The sequence below is a fragment of the Leptonychotes weddellii genome, chromosome X (assembly GCF_054177405.1).
Source record: "Leptonychotes weddellii isolate Sample4059 chromosome X, ASM5417740v2, whole genome shotgun sequence".
In the NCBI taxonomy this organism is placed as follows: domain Eukaryota; kingdom Metazoa; phylum Chordata; class Mammalia; order Carnivora; family Phocidae; genus Leptonychotes; species Leptonychotes weddellii.
In genome coordinates this window covers 43782771-43788781 of record NC_138385.1, presented here as the reverse complement: position 1 = coordinate 43788781, position 6011 = coordinate 43782771, and the positions used below count along the sequence as shown (strand labels likewise).

Sequence of the window (6011 nt, the reverse complement as noted above, 5' to 3'; positions counted from 1 at the left end):
AATATGCTGGTCATACAGACTTCAACTATTTCAGCAATATTGATTTTTTTATTACTGTGAAATAATATATAGCAATTATGTTTATTGTTATAATTTGGTTAAATGCAAGTGTTCTCTTGAGAGATTGGTCTTTAGACATTTTGCTAATCGGGTTTCTGAAGGCAAGGCCCTGAACCATCTGCATTTCTTCCTGTGACTTTCTTTTGCTATTTTGAAATTCCACATCCTAATACCTAACATGTTTAGTAACACTCAGAAGAAAATGGGCTGCTTGACTAAGGGAAGTAATCCTACACCAGACCTGTTTCTTGGCAGGACCTTGGAACAGAACCTTGGTAAAGCTTATTTCCTCATTGTGTGCCAGAAAGAACCTGCCTGATTGCCCAGAAAGTACATAGACTCAACTTATTTTTCTAGCCACTAAATGGCATTTGAAGTTCTGGCAAATAATAAATAAAAGTGTCTCTCCATACCATACAGAGTATTTCTGCAGTCAAGTTCCTTTTCCAAGTTATTATACTGTCCATGACAAAGTGTAGTAATTATATGTATTTTGTCCTGTTCTTCAGCTTCCTCTATGATTTTGCATATCAATTGTTTGGTTCAAACACCAGTATTCATGCTATTTTACATGTTTATGCCGGTCTTGCCCATCTACAATTACTTTGTTGTGACATTCTGTGCCAATGTTAGTAAAATATCTTTTTAGATAGATGGATGTTTCTGAGTATTCTGTGGGTGTTCAGAAGAACAAAGAGACAGGAAAGCAGTGTCTGTTGTGTAATCATCTTGCTCTCAGACATTCTGTGCCTACTGGAATTCTTTCTTACAAATGCAAATGATCATTCTACAATGTCCAAAATACCCCCTTGTACTGTGTCCCCCTAAAAATCTACAAATTCAGAGTTTCAAACTAAATATTTGATTTTAAATACATTTAAGAACTATTAGAATGTATTTTTCCACAGGACAGAGTGTATGATTATAACAACAATAAAAAGCTTTTTAATATCAAAAGTCTTTTCCAAAATCAGTTGTGATTTCTTTTCAGCTTTTTGGCTAAGATCAAGTATAGTATCTATTCTTATCAATTTAATATCTGATACATCCTCTATCCAAAATCAGTTGTGATGATTTAGGAATATGTAAATCATCACCTATTGATTTTTTTTTCTTAAGCATATGGCATATACTTTACAAGGAAAACAAAAATGCTTGCAGAATCATGATTTATTTTTTGTTTTATAATCCTGGTTGTTCAGAAATAGTTAGAGATGTTGACATCCAGGGAATATGGAGTAGGAGGACCCTAAGCTCACTAACTAGATAACATTCATATCAGTGGAAATAACCCAGAAAATGACCCAAAGACTGACAGAACAAACTCTCCACAACTAAATATAGAGAAGAGGCTGCATTGGAGAGGATAAGAAGGGTTGAGACATGGTCAGGAGCTAAATGGACCTGTGGGACTGTCCATGGAAGGGAGAGACACTGTAGTCACTGAGAGGGGAGAGAATGGATTATCACACTGGGGAGCCCACAGGGGAAAGATGAATCTCCATAAATTTGACTTTAAAAACCGGAGGGGCCAAATTTCATGAGTTCTTATAATCAGTGAGACTTAAAATCTGGAACTTTAAACATCAGCAGGCTTACCTCTGGGATTGCCAGGAGGGTGAGAGGAAACTGAGTCCTTACCGTCAAAGACACAGCACAATAAACAGCCCAAAGGAGATGTAGCCTACCAGCAGTTTGAAAAATGCCTTGGGTATATGGGAGGGAGATTTGTTTACTAATCTCAGAACTCTTGCTAAAGGGGCAGGCAGGGATCCTTGGGAGTCTCCAGGAACAAAAGAGCTGGCAAGCACCATCTCTCTCCCCTATTCACCAGCATAAAAACATGGTCACCTGCAAGAACCAGGGCTGTGCTGACACTCACTACCTAACTTGCTAACAGTATGCTCCATCCACATGTTCCCTTGCAGACATGCCCCCTCCAGCCAGCCCTCCACTACAGGTCCCCTCTCACAGAGGATCTGTGCAAACCTTGCTAATGCCTTGTGACTCTCCCTTGTGCATTTCTGCAGATCCACCTCCTCCAATATGCTCTTGGCCAGAACCCATCCAAAGCAGTGCCACAAGCCTGGAAGTGTGTAAGCAGCCCAGGCAGGGACAGGCACCAATCTAAAGTGACTCCTACACCAGAAAGAGGGAAATATAACCACACACAACAATCACACTGTAGCTTACCAGTGGGCTGGGGCAGAGAGCTGATCTGATTGTAGGTCCCACCCACCAATAAAGCTTCACAGGAAACAACTCAGGGAAAGCAAACTGAAGCCCTTTGCTACTGCATGTCTGGCAAATGCCTGGTCTGACTCAAACTCAAGGCAGCCCCAGACTGGCACACTAACAGCACAAGGACCAAACACTACTCACAAAAGGCAAAGAGATGTATTGCAGATGACTGGGCTGAGGCAAAAATAGTTCAGCAACAATAGTAGGGTGCACACAACATACATAGGAGACACCCCTGATGTGTCAGATTCTGGGGAACAGGGGACACTGCACTACAGGGCACTATACAACTTCTTCTTCATAAGGCCACGACTTTCAAGACAAGGAGATATTCTTAATGCATAGAAACAAAGAAGATTAGACAAAATGAGGAGACAGAGGAATATGTCCCAAATGAAAAAACAGGACAAAATCACAGCAAGAGACAAAAGCAAAATGGACATAAATAATATGCCTGATGGAAAATTTAAAATAATGGTCATAAAGATACTCATGGGATGTGAGAAAAGAGTGGAGGACCTCAGTAAGACCCTTCAACATGAGAGAAAACATTAAAAAATCAGAGATGGAGAACTCAATAAATGAAATTAAAAATACACTAGATGGAATGACTAGTAGACTAGAAGAAGGAGAATGGATCAGCAACCTGGAGGATAGGGTAATGGAAAGCAATCAAGCTGAATGGTGAAAGAAAAAAAAAAATACAAAATGAAAATAGACATAGAGAACTCAGCAACACCATCAAGCATAATAACATTCACATCACAAGGATCCCAGAAGAAGACGGGGCAGAAAATTTACTTGAAGAAATAATAGCTGAAAACTTTTCAAATCTGGAAAGGAAACAAATCCAGATCCAGGAGACACAGAGAAACCCCCCACAAAATCAATCCAAGGAAGTCCACACCAAGAGACATAGTAATTAAAATGGCAAATGTAGTGATAAAGAATTTTAAAAGCAGCAAGATAAAGAAAACAGTTACATACAGGGGAAATCCCATAAGGCTATCAGCTGATTTTTCAGCAGTAACATTGCAGGCCAGAAGGGAGTGGCATGATATATTCAAAGTGTTGAGAGGGAAAAAAAATATGCAACCAAGAATACTCTATCCAACAAGGCTATCATTCATAATAGAAGGTGAGATAGAGTTTTCCAGACAAAAGTAAAAGGAATTCATGACCACTAAACCAGCCCTAAAATAAATGTTAAAGGGACTCTTTCAAAGTAAAGACCATAAGTAGCAGTAAGTAAAGTAGGAAGCACAACAGCAGTAAAAATGAATATATCTCTAAAAATCAGTCAAGGACTCACAAAATAAAAGGATGTAAAGCATGATACCATATACCCAAAACATGGGAGGGGGGGGAGCAGTAAGAAAGGGCTCACACATAAGCAAATGTCAACTTAATATAAAATGCTATATACAGAAGATATTGTATAAAAAACTGAATGATAACCACAAATCAAAAACCAGTAATAGGTAGGCAAAAAATAAAAAAGGAATCAAAGTCTATCACTAAAGAAAGCCAACTATGAGAGAAGAGAGCAAGAGAATACATGAATGACGAACTACAAAAACAACCATAACATGAGTAACAAAATGGCAATAAGTAAATGTAAATAGAATAATGCTCCAACAAAAGAGATAGGGTGACTGCATGGATGAAAAGCAAGACTAATTTATATGCTGCCTACAAGAGACTCATTTAAGATCTAAAGACACATTAAGATTGAAAGTGAAGGGATAGAGAAGAATTTATCATGCAAATAGATGTGAAAAGAAAGCTAGGGTAGAAATACTTATATCAAACAAAATAGACTTTAAAACAAAGACTGTCACAAGAGACAGGACACTATATAATAAACCATGTGATCATTTCAATTGATGCGGAAAAAGCAATTGACAAAGTACAACACCCATTAATGATAAAAACCCTCAACAAAGTAGAGGGAACATACCTCAACATAATAAAGTCCGTATATGAAAAACCCACAGCTAACATCATACGCAATGGTGAAAAACCAAAAGGTTTTGTCCTAAGGTCAGGAATAAGAAAAAAGATGTCCACTCTCACCACTTTTATTCAACATAGTACTGGAAGTCCTAGCTACAGCAATCAGACAAGAAAAAAGAATAAAAGTCATCTGAATTGGTAAGGAAGAAGTAAATATTTAATTATTTACAGATGACATGATACTATATATAGAAAAACATAAACACTCCACCAAAAAATTTCTAGAACTGATAAATGAATTCAGTAAGGTCACAGGATACAAAATAAGTATACAGAAATCTGTTGTACTTATATACACTAATAACGAAGTAGCAGAAATAGAAATTAAGAAAACAATCCTATTTACAATTGCACCAAAAGTAATAAACATACTTAGGAATAAACTTAACCAAGGAGGTGAAAAACCTGTACTCTGAAAACTATAAAACACTGATGAAAGAAATTGAATATTACATGAACAAATGAAAAGATACCCCATGTTCATGGATTGGAAGAGCAAATATTATTAAAATGTCCACACTACCTAAAGCAATCTAGAGATTTAATGTAATCCCTATCAAAATGTCAACAGCATTTTCCACAGACCTAGAACAAACAATCCTAAAATTTGCATGGGACCACAAAAGACCCTGAATAGCCAAAGCAACCTTGAAAATGAAAAACAAAACTGGAGGTATCATGATCCCAAATTACTACAAAGCAGTAGTAATTAAAACAATATGGTCCTGGCACATAGGTCAATAGAACAGACTAGAGAGCCCAGATGTAAACCCGCAATTATATGGTCAATTAATCTTTGACAAAAGAGTCAAGAATATGCAATGTGAAAAAGTCTCTTCAACAAATGTTGTTGGGAAAACTGGACAGCTACATGCAAAAGAATGAAATTGGACTACTTTCTTACACCATATACAAAAATAAACTCAAAATGGATTAAGGACCAAAACGTGAGACCTGAAACCATAAAAATCCTAGAAGAGAGCACAGACAGTAATTTCTCTGACATTGATTGTATCAGTATTTTTCTAGATATGTCTCCTGAGGCAAGAGAAACAAAAACAAAAATAAGCTATTGGGACTACATCAAAATAAAAATGTTCTACACAGTGAAAGAAACAAAAGAACTAAAATGCAACCAACTGAATGGGAGAAGATATTTGCAATTGAAATATTTGATAAAGGGTTACTGCACTTATGATTAGCATAGGGTGTTGTATGGAAGTGTAGAATCACTATATTGTACACCTGAAACTAATATTACACTGTAAGTTAACTGGAATTTAAATAAAAACTTTTATATATATATATAACTTATATAAGTCAACACTAAAAATCCCCAAATAATGAAATTTAAAAATGGGCAGAGGACATAAACAGACATTTCTCCAAAGAAAACATACTGATGGCCAACAGATACAATGAAAAGATGCTTATAATCACTAACCATCAAGGAAATGCAAGTCAAAACTACAATGAGATTTCACCTCACACCTGTGAGAATGGCAAAAATGAAAACACAATAAACAACAAGAGATGGTGAAGATGGGGAGAAAAAGTAACCCTCTTGCACCCTTGGTGGGAATGCAAACTGGTGCAGCCATTGTGGAAAACAGTATGGAGCTTCCTCAAAAAATTAAAAATAGAATTACCATATTATGCAATAATCACACTACTGGATATTTACCCAAAGAAAT

The 6011-nt window shown here is 36.6% G+C and overlaps 1 pseudogene; it reads left to right on the top strand.

Annotated features, from left to right (window-relative positions):
- Positions 1-1039: 1039 nt before the first annotated feature.
- LOC115940303 (U2 spliceosomal RNA) lies at positions 1040-1162 on the top strand (annotated as a pseudogene).
- The last annotated feature ends 4849 nt before the right edge of the window (positions 1163-6011 follow it).